Genomic DNA, 25,632 nt, shown 5'->3' with positions numbered 1-25,632 from the left:
GTAGGTTGGATGACTCTGGTATTTAAATATGTCGGTGTGTTGGCTGGCGTTGCCCTTGCAAATGTTCCAATGTGAAATTTAGTTGTTTAAAAAATAAATAAATAAATAAATAAATAAATAAACTCTGCCAAGAACTCTGCTTAAACTCTTCCCCTAGATTCTCAAGCATTCTTTCACATGCTTTCTATTGCCACTTCTGAAACTAACAAAAGTGCTTTCAAAAAGTTCTCTTTTCAAAAATCCCATTTGAAAAAATACTCCTCATAAGTCCTCTGTTCTGCAGATGCACGTGTTTTCCAGATGCCATCACAGCAGTTAGAGATTAATATGCAAAATAGTCTACTTTCTTATTTGACCAGCACCACAAACACCACTTGCAGTTCAAGACAAAGTAATATAAAAATCCTTTATAAATTATAAACCACTGAACTCCTTCGTCCTTTGCTAGTTTGCAGTACTTTGTGCCATTCACCTGTAGTTACTTCAAGGCAGGACAATGATGATAGTGTTTATGATCCATATCACCATCCTGCCGGGTACCAAAATGCAGGTCCCGTACTGTGATTTCTAAGCTAGTAAGTTTATTTAATCCCAGTGCCGCATTTTAAATGTTGAGGTGCACTTTGGATTCTTTGAGAGATTCCTTTTCCTTTATTGCATATGAATTAAATTTCTTCCTACCTTTCAGCTAGTGCAGTACCGCGAAACCCTGCTCCCTTTCATTCTGCAGTCTGACTGCAGAACAGTTTAAGCGCCTGATTTATAAACATGAAATGAGGGTGCTGGGATAAGCTGTCAAGAAATGTATTTGCAGAGTGAATGTGAAATACTTTGCAGACTCTGGCTTTCTTTCACACTGCTCACCACTTTTTCGCTGTCTTTATTTTCAGTTTAATGTAATACAAAGCCATGGACAAAAGAAAAATTTGCCATAATAATGTGAATGATGATTGTGCCAAGACCAATTGTACTAATAACAATGGTACCAAGAATTATTTGAAACATAATAGTAAGGATCAGAAAAAAAAGTTAAGATTTTAAAAATGAAATTAAAATGGAAAAATATCTTGACCTGTATATTGAAAAATCATAGGACTAGGTTCAATTAACGCTTAATCCTTTGACAAATGTTATTCAATACATTTAGATACTGTATTGATTCAAAACAAATTTTGAATCAACAGATCATTGGTTTGTCTGACATGGCACAAATAGGTGATAAAGTACTTGTATTTTTGATAAATAGACCCAAAGAAACAGTATATAAATATTTATACCTAAAACATGAAATCTATTTGGGGGGGTTTGGGGGGAACAGACATTAACCAAAAATTTGATATATGAAAAAAGTGAAAGAAAATAACAGAGTGAAATGCAAAATTCTGTCAGTTCATAACTCTGGGACTTTAATTTCATGGTGAGTTAGGAGAGAGGGCAGCAGAGCCTACTCTAGGCAAGATGACTGAGCAAAAGTAATACAACATGTTTTTGCTACTAGAAAGTATCTATCGAGTCTATCTTCTCCATGAGTTGGGAATTTTTAAATAATACACTTGTCTGCGTATACAATATACAAAGAGATTGAATTTCAAATTGAGATGAATAGCATTTGAACATTGAACTTTCTGAGTGTGTGTGTGTGTGGGGGGGGGGGGGGGGGGGGGGTGGGTGTTATAGGAAGTAGAACCTGCAAGGAAGGAGACAGGTAAACGAGGAGATACAGGACAGTTGTCATTGCATATTCAAAGCAGAGAGGCATTGAAAGTGTTTTCCTATGCTCTTACATGTGAGTGCATGTATGTCCTGACCTTGATTAAGATCTCATGCATGCTTGAATTAATCCAGGAAAAAATAGCATGGATCTTGCATCTCTTTGGATACCAGCATCTTTTTTTATCTCTTGTGAAATGAAAGGGGGAAACAAAGGAAGTAGAGGGCAGTTTGTCCTTTTCACATGAAGGCACCTTCCAGTGTAGAAACCAATTAAATTTGTTCTATCAAAACTTTTACTTATAAATTATGATTTTTACCCAGTTAGCTTAAAGCTAATTCATCTAAATCCAAGGCTCCTTGGCAGGTGGAATGGATTTCTGCATTAGTACTGGCTTCAGTGCAGGTGTCTAGAAAGTGTGCTCCTCTTCTTTGTGCTACTTAACTCAAATGTTCATAAATCTGAAGTTTTTTTCATGAGTTTAAGTTTTCTTTTTTCTTCATAGATTCTTCAAATTTTCTGAATTAATTTCCATAACTTTCATTCTTTGTGTTAAACAATGTATTTATACTGAATTTCAGCACAATACTATGCTTGCTGTGCTTGCCTTGCTGCTATGACAACCCCTGTGTGAACTGAAAAGAAACTATTATGCTGATCCAGTTCTTTTTCTTTTCTTTTTTGTCTCTTGGAACTTGAATATAAGATATTAAGATGGAAATATTAACAGCAGGTACTGAGTATAAAGTTAGAAGTGATTACCGCCCTCCATTTTATATCCTCACTGCCTATTAGCAGTCTATTCAAGACAGTAGAAATCTTTTAAATGTTAGTGTTTAATCTGGTCCAGCTCTGTTCTGATATATTTTTTAATAATAAGGTTGTGTGCTTACGCATTGTAGACTGATTAATGATAGAATTGACTTTTGAATCGGAGCTAAATAATACTGAAAATTATTTTGTAATTAATAACTGTGTGATTAGATTTATTTGTACAGTCAATTTCATGGCTTTTCTGATGAGACTGCCCATGGATTTGTCCGAAAGGTAATTTCATGCTAAATCTGATCGCTTTTTGCATAATGGTCTCTAGTTTTCTTGGAAGCTAGCTGGCTCATAGTTACCTTTAGTGCCAACCACAAAGGCACATCTGTATCATAAATTATTTTTGGACAGAAAATATCTATTTCCATTCTGCCTACCTAGGTTTCATTTAATGCTTTGTAAGTTTTTTAACCCAGACATAATAGACACAATATTGATGTGGTATTAAAGCCATCTGCATGCCCCATTAAATTTAAAGGCTTTTGAGCTGTTGAAAATGTTTTATTTCTTTAAAATACGAACATTGATATTTAATATATCTAAGATATTTCAAATACATGAAATACAGGCTTTTGTCCCATCTAAATTATCAGCATATACAACAGAATTCACATTTGCCATTTTAGATGCCACCCATTGTGTAATGGGGAGTGGGTGCCATTTGGGGTAGCAGATAAAATAGAATTACTGATGCATTGCAAAAATGTTAGTTTGATGATCTAGAAAATATATTGTCCAGGGACAGTGTATTTTTCAAGTAGAATAGAGGGACTTTACAGATCCTATTGAAGGTGGATGTCTAAGACTGTATGATAATCAGAAAATGTATTTTCAAGAAGGTCTATGATCAAACCAGAGTGGAATAACCTGTGAATTTCTTTTAGATGTCATCTGCCCTGAGTCCTGAGTGTTCTGCAGTGCTGAGACTCCTGAAGAGTCTGCCCCGCCCCAAACTTTATTGATAACATTAAACCAAAATTCATGCTGGCAGTAAAATGACAGTAACTGGCCCAAAAATTCTAGACCCTGTAACTACACGTGAAGTATAAACCACACATTGAAAACTCAATTTTTAACTGGCAGTAGAACTGGTAATACCGCAAATTGATTTCTCAGATCTACATACTTATGACTTGAATCAACTAAAACGATAAGTCCAGCATGTCGTGTGCATTCGTTGTTGCCACTGTCTCCTCCCAGTGTATGGCTGTAATGGCCCACAACATTGCGTCTAACAGTGCACATCACAAAAGCAAATCTGACACGTGCATGGTCAAGCATAATAGCCTATACATCTCCATATTCTCACGTATGAAAAAAAAAACATATGTTGAGCAGAGACTGTAAAAAATGATGTTGAGCCTGCAGTGCAGCGGCATTGTGTAGGCTAGGCTTATGCATAAGAACGTTTACACTACAGTTTCAAGGTTTTATAAAGCTCAATGTGTGCATAGATTTCCACGTAAGATCAGGTCTATTGAATTTAGGATCATATCCGTGCGTACAAACATTTTATAACTGAGGCCACGGATGTTGTTCGTGCGTTCAATTAATTATTTTTATGTTCTGAATTGTTACTGTGTCTTGTCCTTCAGGACCACCGTAGTTATGTCAAAGATAGTTCAGTAAACCTAAACAAGATAGTCGACTCCGTTGGTTTTGTGTACGCGAGAACTGCACAGTTATGCTACAGTACAAGAAGCAATTTAGTATTCTTGCATTTTAATGGGAATCAGTGGGATTCTCAACCGTGTCACAAATCTACTAATTTGTATAAATAAACATCACCCTGTCCGAGGTCATAAAATGACGATATCGGTACAGTTTACTCTCGCAGGCTTTAAATGGGGGTGTCCGTCTATGGTAGGCTAGCCGTGCGGCTAGGCTAACCGGCGGAGGTCTTCTAGTTTTCCCACTAGGAAGAAAATAAGGTTAGCTGACCTTACAATTCATATGTATGTGTTTGTGACAAGTACTGCTTTGTGTCAAGCTGTTTATTTATTAAATGAACGGACATGGAATGCAGGCACACATTATTATACGAAAATATTTATTTATTTATTTAATGTTTGTTTGATAGGGACAGATACATTTAAACATAGCTTATTGACAAACAATATCCAATGCAATGTATCACAGCATTTATAGCATATGCTAATTTCCGATGCGATAGCGAAAAAGCGTCCGTCTATGAGTAACTTGGCGATACTAAAGCTAACCGTGGTATTATGCCTTTCTCGTTTTTAGCTGCCTTTTATTTTAGATGCTATGGCTACGTTTTAGGTAGTCTAACATTCTAGCTTAGTTCTAACATTTCGTGTGCACCATTCCTCTCGAGTGTTAACTACAACTGCAAGTAACTAGCTATCTAACATTTGTTCGTTATGACGCTGAAAGTAATGGAAACTGGTCTTTCTGGCCCAAACCGGCGACCAGTTAGCAACCAAATATAGCCAACTGGAAACTTCCGATGGATTGTAGCCCGGTACTTAACCGCTGATGTCTAGTCCTGTACAGTCACTCGTGCTAACGACTGTGATGCTGGTGTTGCAAACAGGATTATAAAATAAACTGCACAACCAGTAAATTTTAAAAGCCAGTAATGAACCGATGTCCTTACGATTACTATATGTTATCCAACCAACTGACAAATATATGCGTAGGAAGCAAGCTTGTTATAATCACCTATTTCACAAACTATATATCTGGAGTTTTATGATAAAAATGATACTGCCAAATACCATCCATTCAATACAGGAATAAAGCCGCTGCTGCGTCAGTGGAGTCACTTGATCAGTTCTGACCAATGGTGAGCCACTGAGCTTCAACGGGTATATATTTTTTACAGTCTCTGATATAGACCTATTTTTTACAGTCTCTGATGTAGACGGGATTGGAGCACTGAACTGTATGTAGTTCATTGGATTGGAGACAGGGGGAGACATAGCTCCATAGACTTTCTATTATAAAAAAGTTATTCAAATAAGATTTAGGAATATTTTCCAAAAACGTCTGGACAAAAACAATTAATTGATACACACAATTAAATGTATGATCACAAAAAATCGACGGATTAGGTTTTTTTTCGTTGTCAAATCAGCGTGGGTTTTGTACATTGAATTCAATGGGCTGCAAGCTCTTTTGCCCTCAACATTTCTGTACATGTGCAGTAGAGGCCATTTCCTGCTATGTCCTAGGCTTCACTGACTGGCCCCTCCTACCCTCTCCAGTTCCTATGTAGACTCTATGGCACTGAGTGTGCTCAGATGGGTCATGCCTGTGGGGTGCACTGAGCGTGCTCAGGTGGGTCATACCTGTGGGGCGCACTGAGCATGCTCAGGTGGGTCATACCTGTGGGGCGCACTGAACATGCTCAGATGGGTCATGCCTGTGGAGCACACTGAGCATGCTCAGGTGGGTCATGCCTGTGGAGCGCACTGAACATGCTCAGATGGGTCATGCCTGTGGAGCGCACTGAGCATGCTCAGGTGGGTCATGCCTGTGGAGTGCACTGAGCATGCTCAGGTGGGTCATGCCTGTAGGTTGTGAATACCTTGGCAACAGTGCTTTATTTGCTGCTGCTGGCATGCTACATATTGCTGAATGCTTCCCTTGTGACAGCAGGTACACAGTGCCTGTGAAAAGGACCCAGCCTGCTTCGGTGCTTGTCCTCAGAGCAAAGAGAAAAACATGCACAGATGTGTAGAGATTTCCCATCATGCCGGGAATACTAACCAATAAAATGGCCTGTAGGGGATTACAATGGATTAATCGAATGTCCACCTTTGCCTTTCCCCTGCAATGTTTTCTGTGTGAGCTCATGAGATCAGGATGTGGCTGCAGTGCCCCCCTTTTTATTTTTTGTTTTATTTTAAAATGGGCACTTCCGTATGCACTCTTGCCACTTCTCTGGGGGGGAAGCACCAAGGGTTATAAATGAAGATGTGATCATGGTCCAGAGAGCACCATAGCAGGGAATTCTAGCCCCCTGCTGCACAGGAGGATTCATATTTAGGTTGAGTGTTGGTCACTCTACAGAATGTACCATATGGTCCCCCCATTTTGTTTTTGTTTTTAGGGTTCAAGAAAATGTCTTAAAAATCTAAGGCAAAACTAAAAATGAACCAGCTGACCTAAACCATATTAACCTTTATACAAGTACACATTACCCAGCAACAGATGATGCAAAAAGAAGTGTTTTTATATATAAACCTAACCACTAACTTTCATTTCTTCCCCAGTTCAAAGGAACTGCTTCAGCCAAAGAAAGAACATAACAGGCCATTCAGACCACGTAGATCATATGAATGTGTATTGCTGAGAATAGGCCATTCAATCAATTTAGGTCATAAAAGCATAATAACACTTAATGAGGAGGACAGCCATTCAGCACATCAAGAACATAGGAGTACATAATGCCTAGAGTATCTAGCACTCACACATTTACCTTCACACTAGAGATTACCTGGTCTTGCTATTTACCTACAAATTAGAGTGTCTAGCACTGCTCCAGGCCTGAACTTCCTTCCTTCCTCTTGGATCTCTTCCTTTACTACATGATCTGGCAAGCTATTCCAGACACTGACAACTCTCTGTTGCCAATATATAGAATAAATTATTATAAAATGTATCTTTTTTTATCTGTCACAAGGGGGAAATGCATCATTTAGTTTAGTGCAATAGATATTTAGTCCAAAAAACATTTACCTGATTTTTTTATTAAGATCATTTGTGCCAAACTTAATTTAAAACTCAATGCAGACACTTAGCTCGAACATACTTTGGTTTACGAATGTTGACTCAGGCGAAATTATAACCTAAATTATAATTTATTTAATAGCCATAAAGCAGTGTGATTGCTATAAACTGATATTTAGCCTGTGATGCATTGTTTATATTCCTTCTAAATGATCCTTTTTGGTAAGAAAAAAGCATTTCAAACTGAGGGTGTTAATTTAAATGATTACATTACATTTAATTAAATTGAAGCTATAAAAAAATGGTGCTAATTCATTTTTTTTTTGTACTTCATTCACTGTTTGGTCTTAAAAATGCTCAGAATGGCAGACGTGATAAGTGAACCTTTACAAGATTTTGATTGGAGCTCAGCCATGCGCTAACATGGCCTGTCAGTATGACTTGTTCCCGTCATGGTTGGGTACACAGGCAACACAGCATGTGTAATGTGATTATTTTGATACTGAGGGACCACTCTGGGAGAGCCTTCTTTGACTGAGATTCCTCATTCACCCTCATGTCTTTTGTTTATTCCACACCAGTCCAAGGCAGTTTATGGGTTTATCTGGCCAAGCCTGAAGTGAGAAAAATGAACCAGTCATCCTATTGGCTGGCTGTGCAGCCCTGGGAGGAGGGGCAAAAGGAAATACAGGTTTAATCTGTCTATGAAGAGTGGTGCATCTCTGACGTGGCAGTCATCTGGATGAAATAGCAATTTTTTTTTCCTCCTGTCTCTCTCCTCAGTAATGAAGCGACACAGCACTGCTGACATCTCCGACCTTGTCATGTGACGTGATAAATACCCAGGGATTTTTACAGTGGGCGTGCTTGTTTCTGCACCCTGCTCCTCCTCCCTGCCGGCCCCCCCCCCACCCCCCCCCCCCCCCCCCCTTCGCTCCCTCTTCCTTGCATCCGCCTCTCCAGGAAAACGTGCTTGTTGTTGTATGATCTCTCTGTGGTACTGATGCTGTTGCCGGCCAGGCTATCGTGACAATAGACAGTTCCGAGCGCTGTAAACGGCAGTGCGTGCTCTTCTCTCGTCTCCTTCTCTACTCCGTTTCCATCACTGTCCCTGTTTCGTCTCCCTGGAAACCCAGATCTTCCCGCTCCGCCGCTGAGGAAGCTGCAGCTGGAGGAGCAGTGAGCAGGTGGCTGGTAAGTGACGGGTCTCTGGGCTGGGGGTGGGGAGGTGAGGGGAATCGCAGAGGCTAATGTGCTAATGACTGTGTACCACACTGCGTCTGAGGGCTAGGCGCTTGTGCATGGAGGCAACATGCTGTTAAATACGCATCAGCATTGCTCTTCTTCTAATTCCTTGCTCATCAGTGACGATTTTGTGTGTGTGTGTGTGCGTGTGTGTCTGTGTGTATGTGCGTCTTAGTTTGTATTTTTGAGCTGGGTATAGCAATCATGTGCGTATTTTTCCTTTAATGTTCCTGCTGAGAGAGGGATAGATTGCTAGCTGATTAGTGACTGACTCTTTCCCTGCCCTATTGCTACTGGCTCAATATCACCCCTGTCTATGACTCAATATTCCAACTGCCTTTGATTCAATATCCTCACTGTCTGTCTCAATATCCCCTATCTATGACTCAACATCCTTACTGTATGACTTAATATTTTCACTGTCTGTGACTTAATATCCTCAGTGTCCATGAATTAATACCCCCGCTGTATGACTTAATATCCTCACTGACTATGACTCAATATCCTCACTGTCTATGCCTCATTTCCCATCCCCTCCTTAGCTCTGACTGTGACTCAGACTACTCACATGAGGTTGTGCTGATGCACTCGACTCTGAGGAGATATTGACAGCCAGATGAACCTCCCTGACTGCAGTAATCATTGACTGCAGCTTCTATTTTGGCAGTGTGTACGCAGGGGTACATTCGTAATCAGCTAGAACATATGATTGAAAATATATAAATCATACTGGCATTCCCTCAGATGGAGGGACAGACATAAATGTGTGAGTGGTTGTGTGTGTTTGTTGGTGCATATGTGTGTATATGTATGTATGTGTGCATATTTGTGTGTTTTTGTGCAAGCTTGTGCATGCATGGATATGTGTTTGTGCATGTGTTCGTCCGTGTATACGATTATGTATGTATGTGTGTGTGTGCTTGTATGTGTGTGTGTTCATGTGTACAGTGTGTGCTTTTGCTCGATACATAGGAGACACACAGTCCCATGCAGCTTAGGATTTGTGGTGCTGATTTTAATCACAGAGCAGGGTGTGGGGAGTCGCTGAATAGGTGTGTGTATACTGTGTATATGTAAATCCTGAAAAGTCTGTCCTGCTAGATATGCAGATGCTGTACCTCCACACACATCACCCGAAGCTAATGCCCTTTTCTGCTCATGTTCAACCTCCTGCTTTTTGACTGGTCTGAAAGGAGATGTTAAGCCACAGCCTCTGCTCTGATTGGACGGCATGATCACCAAGCCTTTTTTATATTTGTTGAGGATGAAGAGGAGGATTTGTCCTGAGGTGCAGTTGGACGCATGCTGGTGCATGCTGGGAAGGGAGGGGGAGATGATGTTGCAATGTGCCAGGGTTGTTGTGCAGATTTATAAATGTGAGGGGGAGAGAAATATGGATGTGAAGTGAGAGTGGTTCGGAGTGCCCTCTTTTTATTTCTGCCTCTTGCGCATTGGACATCTCATCGTGCGCATAGAGAGATCTCAGGAGGAGCGTAGCGGTGAGAGATCAGGCGAAGTCTGCTAAAGCCGTACGCCGCAGAAGCACAGCCAAATGCTGCGTTGCTGAGATGCCCACCGTGGGGCGGGGCGTGGCCAAAAACGCTCCGCATAAACATCCCTTATTAAAACACGCACACAAAACATCGCTTTTCCTCCTTATGCTCCGAGATCAAGAGAACAGGCAGAAGCAACACGACCGGATTTTTCACCATGTGAATACTTCAGCACCTGAAAAAAGGGAGCAATATTCCCACTGCTCTGGGCTTAATCACAGCCATTATTATCCTCACTGTTGATTGGAGGAATGAAAGGTGATCATTCCAGTGTACATGTCTGTCTGTCTCCATGGGGAGCTGCTTAAACATTTTCAGCTCTGCAGAATGATCCAATGAGTGACTAGGACAGGTCTGGACCAATGGTTGTCCCCTGGACAAGAAGGGAAGTGCCCTGATTAACAGGTTGCTATAACAACCATTGAGAACGTTGATGTTGGTCTCTGTGGAGATGTGGTCTGGCTTGCATGTGTGCATGATGCACCACACTACCATACTACTGAATGGTGATAACCTCCTTAGGTCAGTGGTATGAGAGGGGCAGTTGAATAGGCTCAAAATAATTGATTTTGCTGGAAGTACAGTTGATTCTCATTTGTACTGTTACAAAAACAGTGCTAGTCATCCTTTTCTGTTGCCCTTGTAAACCTATTGAATGTGCTTATGTAAGACACTCTGGATAAGAGCATCTTCTAAATGTAAAAAGAGGGAGAGAGAGAGAGTGCACACATGCACACACATACATGCACACACAGCATACACACGTACAAGCTTACACGCAGTCACGCAATGCACTCAAACACGCATGCACACGCAACATCACTTATTGCCGTTTTCATTAATAGGTTTGTTTTTTTAACTAATCCATAATCTAGCAGTTTAATCAGTTTAATCTATAATCTATATCTATTTTAACAGCGTCTGCCAAATAAATGTAATGTAATGCATAATTTATATTGTACATAGTACATAGAGAAAACGAGTGAGCGAGAGGCAGTGGGTGGGTTGCTTTCTAAAAGCCACTGGTATGACCCACCTTGGGTCAGGAATTCGAACCACTGTTAAATCGCAGTGTTGTGAATGAAAATGCGAAGTTCCAATCATCAGATCAAGTGGTGTTTACTTTCTAAGTTAAATGCACTTGTCACTTTGGCTAAAAGCATCTACCCAAATATTAAATTCTAAACTGGATTGGGAAAGGCCTGGGTACCAAAGGGTTAAATTCCTCATTGGCCCTCACCTGCTTGTCAAGAGGCCCTCCAGTACGAAACTGCAGAGTCTCCATGACAACCTATCAGTGACCAGCTCCCTGACAACCCAGAATAACAGAGAGAGAGAGAAAGCAGAAGAGAAAAAATGATAAGAAATGCAGAACAGGAAAGGAGCAGGTGTTTGTTCTTTTTTAATACAGTTAATTATTGCTTGTTGTTGGTAATTATTCATCTTTAGCAAAATGTGCAGCCCCAGTAGAGTATATTATGCCAATTTAATAAATTTGAAAATGATCTGAACCAGACGGAGTGTTGTTTGTTTCTGAAGGAGGTGTATGCTGTGTTGCCTTCTGAAGGAGGTGAGGATTATGTTTCTGCAAGATGTGTAAACTGTGCTGTTTTCTGAGGGAGGTGCAGACTGTGCTGTTTTCTGAAGCAGACGAGGATTGTGTTTCTGTAAGAGGTGTAGACTGTGTTGTTTGAGCAAAAAACGAGGGTGTTCTTGGACAGGACTCAGAACCCAGTTCCCAAATAAACAAAAACAATGTCAGTGTGTGGGCAGCTTGGCAGGGAAGGGCCAGACGGAGATGACTCTGGATCAGGAAGTGAAGCAGGTGGTGACTGAGGAGGCATGAGGAGTCGAGGTCTGGTCTGCAGGGTGAGAGATTAACTCCTTAAGTTCCGTCCTGTGTGCCCCCGCCAGCCAGCTCCATCTCCTCTCTCGTTTCTCACCATCTATATCTGTTTCTCTAATCTTTGTGTCCCCCAAAGCTGGTGTCTGATTGGCTTGTGTCTGCTTCTTAACCAAATGCCTGATTGTCTGGTTTGTGTCTGTTTCCCAACTGGATGTCTGATTGTCCAGGTTATGTCTGCATCTAAACTGAATGTCTGATTGAATGGTTTGTTTCTTCCCCTTAACTGGCTTTAACTGGCCGGAACTACACCCCAGCTGTGAAAAACCTGCCAAACTGTTGACTGTATCAATGTCAGCGATAGCTGATGTTTTTATAATTATATTCCAGTCTCTCTGGTTGCTTTGACAACATCTCTATGTGCCTGCGCCACACATTCAGCTTCCTTCTTTCAGTGCTGAGCTTTCATCCTCCTCTTCATTCCTTGCTCTCCCTGGTGGCTAGGGAACCTCCTGGGATATTTAGTAGCATTGAATGAAACAAAACACAGGCGAAAAAAGCAACAACAAAAAAATAACATGGCAGAGGATGCAATCCCGTTGTGTGCTTTTACACCTAAACAGTGCTTAATTTGTGCTGGGTCCTGCCAGAACACGATCTGGAACCTCTGAGTTTTGGAGTGCCTGTTCCTGGGCCTATTTATGTATTGTGTATTAATGCGTGGGCTTACCAGGGCACAAGCCCCAAGACCCAAGCTGTAAGGGGGTCCAAGGGAGGAAGAAAAATCACAATTATCAGAGTTGACGTAGAAGTATTCCTGGCCATGCCAATGCCTGCACTCTGTTCCACTGGTGAGAGCAGAGAGGGCTGACGCTACCCAATTTATCTGGGGTCCAACTTGCCAATGGCCAGTTTCAGTGCAAAGTTGCCAACATATAAAATAGCACTTGGACCAATGTCAGCCAACTCTGTTAGTTAAAGCTAGCTCTCTAGTTCCTGTCAGTGCTATAGTATTCAGATCAGGAGGTGATGCAATGCATCTGCTGATTGTATGATGCTGACCTTTTCTGTACACAAAACAAGAAAACAAATGGGTTTTTTTAGCCAGTGGGTTGTTGTGGGAGACAGCCATGGAGACAGTTCATCGACCCTGCTAGCCAGGAACTGCGAGTGGGATTAGCATGCTGAGTGGCTAATGTTGCAATCATGGGCTGAATAAAGAATATAAAGCTAAGCAAATGTTTGCATGCTTGATCAAAATAACCACACTTTGTGCTTGTCAAAAGTTGAAACTAGCTTCCTAGTTTTAGACAGGCATGGAGACAGTACATCAACCCTGCTAACCATACTCTAAGCCTGCACATACTGTACATGGCTAGTGGAATTAGCCCCACTAGCTAGTAACAAGAAATAGGTTCTTAGTCTAGGCTGATCAGGCATACTCTTTTTTGGGACCTAAAATGTCTAAATATTTCTAAATTTCTAGTGCACGTGTGTGCATGTGCATGCATGTTTGTATGTGTATGCATATATTTGTGTGTGTGTGTGTGTTGAGAGACAGAGAAAGAGGGAGTGAAAGAGCTCTTTTCCCAGCATCACTCCTGTTTAATAGAATCCGTAAATCAGCATGCTGACGTGCAGAGAAGTTGTAAGGTTGAAGGTCTCTGTTCTGCTGGCTTTTCAACTGTCCATAAACTCGCAACCCCAGCTCTGTGAAGCCCACACAACAGCATTCAGTAGCCCAAATAAAACACAAGATAACATGCCAATACTTATACTAATAACACACTAATGTCAAATAAAAAAATATGTGTATGGTCCACATCACACCAGTCCTTATGAGGAATTCATTTTTCTTCTTCTTTTTTTTCTTCTTCTTCTTCTGACAATGGCAAAAACTATACTACTACTACTACTTACAGTATAATAATAATAATAATAATAATAATAATAATAATAATAATAATGTGAGACATGAGTGATTAATTTTATGTTCCGTTTGAAGAAACAAGGTTCACCATAACTGGCTTCTCAAACAGCTGTCAGGCTTTCGCAGATACTGTAGTACTTGTAGGAAGGTATTACAGTAAACTTGTGCACCCAGCAGCAGAATTAAATCCAGAGGAGATTAATTTAAGCTTTCTGCTTAAAAAAAGGCCCGCTCTGTCTCATTGGTGGCTCAGAAATCATCCGAAGGCAAGCTCTAAACAGGGCTAGGAGAACACTGTGACCTGTGACATTTGACCTGTGACATCACTGCTGATTTGCTGAGAGTTGTTAAATCCTTTTTTTCTGTGGTCGCCTGTCTGGTAGGACATTGCTGGAAAACATGTAATATTGTCTCCAGGGGGATTAGGATTACGTGCTGCTTTCATCAATATCACAGATGTAGGATGTTCCACTGTGTTATCAGCATTACTGCCAAAATAATCCTGTTTTAACCATTCGTTTTCCTTTCCTATATCTGAACCACCTCTGACCCATTTAACCCATGATTTTTAACATGCTGTACATCACATTATGAACAGTTGCTATTAAAAATGGTCATCAATGAAATCCTCAAATATCTTATTCTATAGTCTGGGTGTTTTAAAAGAAAAAGAAAGAGTCTCTGGTTGTTTGGGACAACTAGATAGTTAATTAATCTGACAAACACACAAAATTTATTTTCCTACAAATTGTTTTCATCTCAGATCTGTGAACTGAGATCAGATATTGATTTTTTCCTCAGCCATGTGGACAGATTCCCTCTCAGCGCAGTTCTCTGCTGCGAGAGTCTGCTGTCAAAATGACAAAATAATATGATCCCTTAAGCATGCACATACTTTAGCATGGAGTCTGTGAATCAATGCAGTCTGTCTGTCTCCTTGCCTGTCTGTCCATCTGTCTGTCTGCCTGTTTCTGACAGGATTTTGGGGAATAAAACCAAGCTCGAGCTAATGCATGAACTGAGCACCATGCGTTGAGGGATATTTGTACGCATAAATCCCCACTTCCATAACCACCTTTAATATAGATTAATCCTAAGCCCTTATCATCTGTACTGGGGTACAGGCCAAGCAATTGAGCTGAGAAGGGAAGATTAATGCAACAGCAAGGACACACTCCAAAAAAATAAATACAAATGAAAAGGCTGCTCATGCGTGCTGATGGGGAGCGGTTGTTCCGGTAATCCACACCCGTGGTGATCGCTGCAGGATCAGGCAGGGCCAGCAGGGCCGGCATGGAGCACAGTCTGTAGTTTTCCACTCTCAAGGCACAGCGAAGGGGCGCGGTCCTTTCAGGCGAACATGGGGTGTGGGTAATGCAATTCGACAGGCGTCGCAGGTGAGAGATCGTATTTGTGGGTCCACGACCAAAGCGCACTGGTTTGCCCAGCATGCCTACTCTGTCTAGTGTTGGTGTGACTGCTCCCGAAATGAGGGTGTGAGGTTGCAGATAGGTTCCACAGCGGGGGACATGTCAGAATGTGAATAACATTAAATCACTGACAGAATGTGTGACCAATGATACTCCTCCACCAATTAGGCTCACAGTCAAAGTCATGCCCCGCGAGGCTATATCTGTATTATTGATTGGTCCCTAATCTTCAACAAAGAGCCCACTTATCAAACAGATCCTGAGGAGAAACTCTGGGTATGACAGGTTTCCCACCACTCAGGTTCTCACTTTAGGTCAATCTACTGATGCCATTGAATCAGACCACTGTGCATGAAAATAAATGCAGAATAGTGATAACCTTATTTTGTTTTGGTGGGGTCTGTCTAGGGCTAATTGATGTGAAAAGATGACTGGATCTTGTGAGCTTCAAAATATTGATGTAGCTTCTTTGAACCTGGTTTCTAAGATGTGTTTCTAACAGTGCTTCATCTTCACAAGTTGTGATGTAATCATGAGGAAGAAGACTATCCAGGATCAATGCTCATTTCAGGAGCTTATCCGTCCTAAGCGATCTCCTGCCCGGATTGTTGCCATGTCTCAGTTCTGGTACTTGGTAACAGGTACAGTATATGCAGAGATTTAACCTTGAACAACTGAAATGTTAAGTTAAAAAAAGAGGCCATGTTAGGGAGGCTATACAGAGATTCATCCCACCTCACATGGGGACCCTAGCAGGTCAAAACATGCTCAAAGGAGATTGCACCCGACGGGCGCCAGTGGTGACCCATTAGCAGCTGTGTAGCTAAGAGGAGGTGACTGGCAGGTAACACTTCTGGCTACATCCTTCAGATGTCTGGCTGTAATTTATAACCCAATCTCATAATCATTACCTGTAAGTGTTAGTAAGCCTGCCCTCGGAGCACAGACTTCCCGTTATCTGCGTGTATCCCTGATGACTGCTCTGTGACTCAGACCATTCCTGTCCATACACAGACCTGTTATGGCTTCTCCTTCCCCGAGCGTCTGGCAGGCACACACTGCCAGTCCGACAACAATGTGTGATGTGTTTACATCACAGAGATTTTTATCTGCGTTTGGAAGACAGAAGAGCCCAAACATCATGGGGTTTGGTTCTCCAGTAGACTGATCGACATCCCAGATGCAGGACTTATTGCTGTGACAGACTCTCGAAATTCAGGTTTTTGGGCTTTCGTAATTGGCTCGCTGAATTGCCATGTTTAATTCTGCTGTGCACAGAAAAGAAGCATTATATTTTGATTGGTTTGTTATTCCTGCAGGAATACCATACTGGTATCTAGTGTGATGAGTCTATTCCTCTGTCTCTCAGGCCACAGGATATTTGGGCGCCTAGCAACAGAGGGCACATCCACTCACTGACTGACAGGTATCATATCCTGAGATATTTACAGACGGACTTCATTTGCAATGAATGAGAGACAAAAGGATCTCACATCCTGCCAATGAAAGAAGGACTGACCTCATATACCGTCAAAGAAAATCAGTGTAACCTCATTCCCTTATAACAGGAGACAAACTGATCACATATTCAGCCAAAGAGAGACAATCTGACCTCATATCCTGTCTAAAAGAAACAGAATGACCTTATATCCTCCTACAGAAAAACTGACATGACATGTTCTAATTGTGTAAACTCACATGGAATCAAATCATATATGTTATTGATACTGTTGCCTTTATGATATAAAAATTACTTTTTTTATTTTTTATTAAAAATGATAAAATAACCAGTATTTTACAACACAGTATTTTACAACCAATAAAGTGAATGAAAAAAAAACTGAAGAAAAACAGTATAGCCTTTTATTAAGCAGATGGCTTCTTCATCACTGCTAAGGAGGGGCAGTTCACTTAGAGGTGATGAAGCATGTCACATACTGCATGAGGCGGCCTCTTCACCGAATGTAAAATAGTCTAAGCGAGGCTTCAGAAAGAGTTCTGGGTGGAGATACTCTTTATTGAAGCTGTCTGTTTGTCTGAGAGTGCACGTCAGTGTTATGGAACCCATAATTTGTACCTTTGTGGCGTTTCTGCAGCGAAGAGAGGTCCCTAAAATTTGGTGCTTGGGTGGATTACAGTTCTATTTGCAGGCTTGATGAGAGTTCCTCTGTGGAGTGGGTGCCAGTCTCTTGCTCATAATATCATACATAAAAACATACATAGCTATTTCATATTTGATTTGTTTGATTAGATTACATGATTTCCGTGATTTAAAACTTGAAAAACTGGTGCATTGTCTTTTATTGGTAGCCAGTTGTTGTATTCCAGTATTTTTTCTCTGTCTGAGCACATGATCTCCACTGTAAGAAGATGGTCAGCACCTGTTTTCCTTGCACTTAGCCTACATTCCATTTCCTCCAGTTCTTTATCCTTATTGGTTTGGAGTTTCTGGTGGAATGTGGAATATTATAGTTTGTGAGCCTTGCCCAGGGATAGAATATCCCCTGCCACAGAAATTGTTCTAGGACTCCCCCCACCCCCCACCCTCATAAATAATCATATTGCAATGTTCCAGCTTCCGCGGTTGAGAGACAGAACTTTCAATGTTAAGAATAAAAGGCTTAAATTAAAAGGACTAACTGCAGGCTATTTAGTAGAAAGAGACTTGTCTTTAGGCAACCAGCCAATTAACACAGCAGATTTTCTGTGTTACATTATTGGCATTCAGCAGAAACTCCTGTCCAGAGTGACTTACCCAGATTGTATGCAATGCATTTATACAGCTGGATATTTTACTGAAGCAATTCAGGTTGAGTACCTTGCTTAAGGGTACAAAGACATTGCCACACCATGAATTCAAACCTGCAACCTTGGAATTTTAAACTCATGTTCTTAACCATTATACCACACTGCTGCCTGTTATGCTTTATTGCCGCCATTTTGTTATGGCGGCAGAATTATGGGTAGAAGTAACTATAATTGACAGTGAGTGGGAAAACTTTACAGGCCATGCACAGTTTGAGTATATATGCCATCCTGAGGGGTTGGGCAATTTGTCAGAACATATTTCTGAGCTGCACAAAAGCCATCTGTGTGTCTTCAAAGGACATAGTCACTGTGCTGTAAGACAACCCAATAGCTATCACATATATTTGCACATGTTTAACGATATGACTATGTCAAAGTGATAGTTTACTTTATTGGACTGTAAATGCAGCACTCTGACCATTGGTAAATTCCCAATAATGTGAATAGCAATTGGCTTTGGGGTTGGGTGGGTCAATAGAGGAGGTCATCCAATTGCCTTTTAAATGTTTAGTAGGCAGTACACATATCCAAGCAACGTGCACTTTTCGAAAACAAACACTTTGCCTAACTCTGTGTTCGTTTTATGTCACTCCACGTCGCTGAGGAGCGCACAAACTTGTCGCACAACTTGTTTGCACAACTCAGGAAAACTGACACCAGAGATACTTCGCTGAATCTGTCTCTGTTGAACTCCAACTTCATGTAAATTTTGTGCCAGGAATTTGAGCATATTTCTTTGTCTTTAAAATTTCTGTGTGATCGATCATAAAGATGATTTCAGCAACTCTTCGTTCAAAAGTATTAATCTCAAAAGTATTCCAGTCGCGACGGCAATAACACCATGGTCATGTCTAGACAAGATACAGGATTCAGAAACTAGTGTCCTATCGAAGATTCACCAAAATATAAGAATTGAATCGAGGAAATTTTGACCTCATTTGTCAAACTAACATTGTTGTGGTTTTCTGTGTCTTTTATCTTGTTTTATCTTGCATGTTTTGCCAGTTTTCATGGGTTTGCATCTGATGGTTTCTTTCACTTGTGATAGTTTTTAGTGAAATAATTTGCTCCTTTTTTTGTAAACTCCTATGTGATGTTATGCATTTAGCCTGTTTTGGTATTCTTATTTAATGGATTTTAAGAGAATGATGTTTAATTGGAAGGACTATTGGCAATCAGTAAAATATACATTTGTCAAGCTAAGGATAAATCATTTGGACAGAAAGATGAGCCAAATAAAAGATGAGGAATTTATCTATGAAAGATGGGGAAACTAGTAACAAGGTAGCGAACTACCTATCTAGTATTACTGGTTTCCTAATATTTTATTTGGCTACCTTTCTGTCCAAACGATGTATCCTTAGTTTTGATAACAAATTATGTCAATCTTTCCTCCTGGAAGGAGGAATAATACATGATTTAATTATTCTATAGTGGCACTGGCTGCAACTGCCTTAAACCTTTCCCTCGCTAAGAGATCATTAACTATTCATGTAACATATAAATGAGAGTATATATTTATACTCTTTCTAAATATGTCTCTGTCTCTTTCTATAGATAGACAGACAGACAGACAGACAGACAGATCGATGGATGAGTAGATTTATTGGTAATGAGATTTGGCTTTTCAGTCTTTTCAGGCATTCTAGATGCTTCACAACAAAGATTTTGAAAATAATTTAAAAATACATCTTGGCTGGTGCAGATAGTATTTCCATCCAAGTCTTTTTGTGATCCATTGATGTTATTTGTAGCTCCCCTAGGGATGGAACTCTTGTGTCATTAAGTGTGTTATTCTGTGGGAAAATCCAGCATTCTCTGGGCTGAACAGCCTAATGAAAGACATTGTAGTGCCTATCCTAGCTCAATCTACAGTATGACTTTACAATCTCTCCTCTCAAAAACCATTCAGTCCAAAATTACATTACACGTTTTACAAACCCCCCTGCAGAACCCCTTCAGTCCAACTGCAGTAGACGCTTTCATAACCCCTGCAGAATTGTAGTACAAAATTACAGGATACTCTTTACAAACTACTTCCAGAACCCTAGTCCAAAATTACAATATGCAGTTTACAAACCCGCTGCAGAACCCCAGGCCAAATTTATAATGTGCACTTTACAAGCCCCCTGAAAAGGCCTAGTCCAAAATTACAGTACAGCATGCACTTTCCAAGCCCCCTGCAGAAGCCCAGCCCAAAATTACAGCATGCACTTAAAAAAAACCCCTGCAGAACGCTAGTCCAAAATTACAGCATGCTTGTTACAAGCCCTCTGTGGAACCCCAGCCCAAAATTACTGAATGCACTTTTACAAACCCCTTCGCACAACCCAAGCCCATAATTGCAGGATGGTCTTTACAAATCCCCTACATAACCCTAGTCTGAAATTTACAGCATGCTCTTTACAAACCAAATGTGGAACCCCAGCCCAAAATTACAGTACTCACTTTACAAACCCCCTTCAGAACCCAAGTCCAAAATTACAGCTTACTCTTTTCAAACCCCTGTGGAACCCCAGCCCACATTACCCACAATTACAGAGCACACTTTATAAAACACCTGCAGGCATAAAGGAATCTGTAGATTTGCTGTAATTTACTTACATGTTGAAGCACTGTATACTTAAAAGAACACATTGTTTAATTAGGCTGTTTATACTCACTATTTATATTTTCTGAGGTTGAATTTTCTTCTAGAAGATATATCATACTCTTAATACATTCTCATTGCTTTTCAGTAGTACCTATGAAAATATCAACACAGAAATCTCTGAATCGCATACTGTGGATTGACTAAAAGCGAGGTGACGTGACAGGAGTGTTTAGTATGCAGCTTTGGGTGCTGTTTGTCAGTGAGGGGAAGGCTGTTGCTGTGGGCTACCTCTGCTGAATGCTTACGAGGTAAGAAAACAGCTGTGGGAAAAACTGCCTTAGAGAGTCTCTTCGGAAAATGCTGAACTTTGTGGCTCAGGGGAGAAATCTCATGATGCCATGCTGGGATTATGGTCTATTTTGAGAATCTGGAGGGAGAGGACAGGGTGGTAGGTGATGGGTTTGCTGCATTGTTTCTTATTAGAAAACAGTCACATTATGGTTGTTCGCTAATGCTGATGCATTTGTTATATCTCCCATCGTATTCTCTCACTGTTCTCAGTCAGAGCTGCCGAATGGAATGAAAGACCAGGATGCTGGCATGAAAAAACACAGCAGGTGAAAATAAACATTTATACCCCATCCTGTTTATATTACAGTTGCTATTTTTACATTACATTACAGGCATTTTAGCAGACGCTCTTATCCAGAGCAACTTACACAACTTTTTACATAGCACTTTACATTGTATCCATTTATACAGCTGGATATATACTGAAGCAATGCAGGTTAAGTACCTTGCTCAAGGGTACAACGGCAGTGTCCTTACCTGGGAATCGAACCTGCGACCTTTCGGTTACGAGCGCAGTTCCTTACCCACTGCGCCACACTCCGTCCCACATATTTTTGCCCCTACTGTTGGTTCTGGACAGAGAAAGCTTGCTTTTCAAATATCATTTTTCTCAGAGCTGGACACCATATTGTTCATGTTGCCGATGGCCTGATCTGATTGTCCAGTGAGGGAACTTTACCAGCTGCTGGTCACACCCAGTCTGTGGCCCAGATTCAGTGAAACCACATAGGCACTTAAAGGGATCGTTCTCTTTCAGTGGTTCTTTGATATTATTTCAGTTTTATTGTATATTTCTGTTTGGTCCAGACAGTTTATGTGAGCATTGAACTTTATTTGAGATATTTTCAGAAGTTTCTGATGATATGCTGGCTTTACAGTGGTATGGGGGCGTTCAGGGATGTGGTCTAAAGCAAAAATAAAAATAATGAAGTTACTGCAAAGCAGTTTGTACTGAGATGTTATGTCTCCAGAGATTCTACATGTGTTTATTATTTGATTATTTTTCAAAAATAATGTTTAGTTTTGTTTTTGGTTGGAACATCTCCTATAGCACATTGTACAGTATGACTACATTTTAAAGACTGTCCAACAGACATTTAGTTTTACATGAATGGCAGTGGCTGAACTGATTGCAAAGGTTTATAAGGACAGGCAATGCACAAGTTAACATTATATCTGAATTGAAAAAAAGTTAAGGATACCTCAGAATATAAACCTGTCATAAGCTGTTATTTTTTCTTATTCCACCTGTAGCAATGCATAGTGATTAAATGGGCAGGAGCTTGTTACCGCTGGAAGTTAACCTGCCATGCCATGCCATGCATTCACCCGTGCTACACACCTCCCCAGTTCAGTTTCAGGTTACTTATAAGAGATGATGAATTGAGTGGCCTTCTTATTCTATTTGTTCTTCTTCTTCTTTTTCCTATTGCCTTATTGTAAAGGCTCTCTCCGACATGGTCAGTATTTATTATCGAGAGGGTGTAATAGTAATACGTTTGCTTTCAGGTGAAAAACACCTAGGTTTGGCAGCAGTTACGTACTGTTGGAACAATGTGTTTTTGCTAAATCCGTCATTGCTAGTCTGTCTGGGGCAGTGATTTGCGATCTGAAATGGTTTCCATGGGCCAGTTTCACTTCAAACAGATACACCCCTCAAGAGCTTCCCCTTGTGTCTAATCTGCACCTGCAGGCTTGTGAATAGGGAGCCTGATCGCGCCCCTCGTTCAGATTCAAGAAACGGACCAACGCAACTGGCTCACTGTGTGATACCCAATAAATCAGCAGGGTAAATGCCCAGACAAAGGCACACGTACCTGGAGGTGTTTTCCTGTGCTGTTGTTCTTGTGAGAGGTAGTCAGGCTGAAGTAACTCGGCAGGCCCTTGTCCTGTTCTCAACAGGTATCTTTGCATGTCCTTGTTTTTTAACCAGATAGCATAGACCGGTAGGATTTCTGTGTCACACGCCAACATTTTTTGTCACACCAAAGGTCAACAACACCTCTTCATGCCCATAACCACAGAAAACAGTTCTGAAAAACTGAGAAATTCATAGATTCTCTGTTCCTACTCATGTGATCCAGTGAATGCATTAGGCCCATGTTACTACAGCAAGCATTTAAAGACAAGACATCCCTGCCAAAAGGTTTGCTCTTCCTTCTCTTGCATTGTAGCAGTGCCTTGAATATTGTAACATGGAGTATTCTACGGAATACAGAGATGTAGAACATTCTGGAACCCATGTTCGTGAAGGAAAGGGTTTTGAGTTCAGGGACCTGTAATGTTTGAATATATGAAACAGGCTGCTGGATGGCTCATCCTGTTAAAGCATTGTTCTTGCACGTGGATGGGCCCTGTGGTTTGGTATCAAATCCATGCCATGACAGTGCCGCCTATGGCTAGCAGCCCTGTAGAGCTAGGTATGATTGGTGTTAATGTTGTCTTGGGAAGAGAGGATTTATGTCAGCTGTGATGACAGCATCTCATCGTACGCGAGAAACCGCTGCTGGTCTGTCTGTGCAAGCCCAACTTGTGAACTGCAGTGTGATAAGAAGTGGTGGATGACCTTGTTGACTTCAGAGAACAGTGTGTGCTTGTCTGCTCTCTCCAGAATAGATAGCAGAGGTTGCAGCCATGAGCTCTGACAAATAAAATCGGGCATTCGAAATCAGGGAGAAAAAAAAGAAGAAAAAATATGAGAACGTCAAAATATATAACTCACAGTGGGGTCATAAACAGGAGCATTCCATTGTGTTCTCATTGGTCTTCACTTTATGGAGAAATTTAATTACCAAAAGGATACAGCCTATACACCCCCCTGCCCTGCTCCTCTGCATTCTCAAGTGCTCCACGTTATCTGATTGGTGCAGGAAACTGTGTGACCCATTCTGAGAGATTCCATTGCCTGTCCATCATGCCAGTGGGCTCTGCTTATATATAATGGCATCACAGTACACATCAGCAAGGAAGTAGGGCAATAGACCTCCTCCAGCCTCAGAGAAGAATCTCTGAACTGGGGCTCAAACTACAGATCGTCATTTAGCAAAATGGCACCCAGGCAGATGTGGAACGACCTGTCTTCATGTGAAACATGGATGGCCAGTTCCATTCCTGCAGGCCAATGTGAATGCAGGTTTTTGTTATCACCAGTTACACTGGCCCAATTAGCCAAATAGCTATATATGCTAATGCTGATTTAATAATTTATGTTGGGACACAGCCTTCAGCTGTCATTCATGAACTTATCAAGAAATGGTCAAATATAAATTACTTAACAATCGGGCCGATTAAATAATTAAGAGCAGAACTTGCCATGAAATCCAGAAACAGATATGCCCCCCTTTGGACATCCCTGATTTAAAGCACAGTTTTTACGAGCAGTGATGTTCCTTATGGTCTGAGAGCTGGTCCTGACCATGTCTGATGGTCTGCAGCTAACAGTTAGCCATAGCTTAGCCCAGGGAGGAAGAATTTGATTGGCAGGTTATCTTCTGACTCATCACACAGGTGAAACCTCTTGGTCAACTGGGTGCCTACAGTCAGCAGGCACCAGCAAGTAATGAAAGTCCTATGGAGAAATGACTCCATAGCTCAGCATATGGATTGCATGAGTGAGCCAAAGTGGAGGCTGGCTAAATGTTTTTGATTACTGTGTGCTAGTCTGCGCTGTCCTTCATACAGTGCTGGACATTCCAAATTGAAAGGGATGAAAAAAGATGTAAGCACTGTGAATGTTGGAGAAAAGCAGTTACAAGTATGATGTCTTCCATGTTTGCATTGTCTCCAGGCTTCCTCCTGAACACGTCTTGACATGCTGGACATGTTTCAGGGCCACATCAGGTGAGAGCCGATGTAAGCAAGCACAAAGAGAGAGAGAGAGAGACTTACATAGACAGATTCGGTGTTCAGAAGTTAGGGAATTCTGGTCAGTTTCTGTCATAAAGATTACATATATGAACACAACACATAAAATATCATGCATGTTCTGCCCAGTTGTCATGCATGTTCTGTTGATTAGTCTGCCCAGCAGCAGTGGCTACACTATCGTGTCAGCTGCTAACCTGGCTGAGGAGGGGTAAATAAACAGGTTCTGCTTCGTACTTTGATTTTGACAATCAGGGTCTTGATTCCCTCTACTTATTTCATCTTCTTCAGAACCTCCTCTGGGCTAAGTGGCATATCTGGACTTTTGACTTTGATGCTCCTTTATTAGAACATCAAAGCCAATTCATTACACTAGATAAAAATAAAAATAAATTTAAAAAAGCATCAATACAAATTATGAGCAGAATTGCTTTTACTAACCTCACCTCCACCCATCAGACAGAGAGAGAGAGAGAGGCCTGCAATAACAGCTCCCCTTTACCACAGGAACGCTGTTAATGAAACACGGGGATTGTCGGCAATTTATCTCATAAACACATGCACCAAAGCCAGTCAGGTAACCCAGCCCAGGGGGCTGGCCATAGGGAACTGTCAAAAACGATTTAAAGATGGTCCCTTGGAAGATATCATTAGGGTTGTGCTCACTTCTCTAGTAAGGACAAAAGCACAGTGCTTCCTTGTGCCTGTGTGCTTGTGAATGTGCTGGAACGCCTCCCACTTCACACCTCCATGTCAGTCCTGTTCAGTTTCTGGATGGTGC

At 41.1% G+C, this 25,632-nt stretch overlaps 1 protein-coding gene across 1 annotated transcript in view; it reads left to right on the top strand.

Moving 5' to 3' along the window:
* Window positions 1-8,180: 8,180 nt before the first annotated feature.
* Window positions 8,181-25,632, top strand: part of LOC118207587 (pleckstrin homology domain-containing family A member 6-like) — a 63,288-nt gene continuing 45,836 nt past the window's right edge. Inside the window, exon 1 of the mRNA XM_035381336.1 lies at window positions 8,181-8,428. The gene's annotated coding sequence lies outside the window, so the exon portion shown is untranslated. The remainder of the gene's footprint in view (window positions 8,429-25,632) is intronic.

The sequence above is a fragment of the Anguilla anguilla genome, chromosome 11 (genome assembly GCF_013347855.1).
Source record: "Anguilla anguilla isolate fAngAng1 chromosome 11, fAngAng1.pri, whole genome shotgun sequence".
NCBI lineage: Eukaryota > Metazoa > Chordata > Actinopteri > Anguilliformes > Anguillidae > Anguilla > Anguilla anguilla.
The sequence above is the reverse complement of the archived record's forward strand: the minus strand, read 5'-3'. Positions and strand labels throughout refer to the sequence as shown.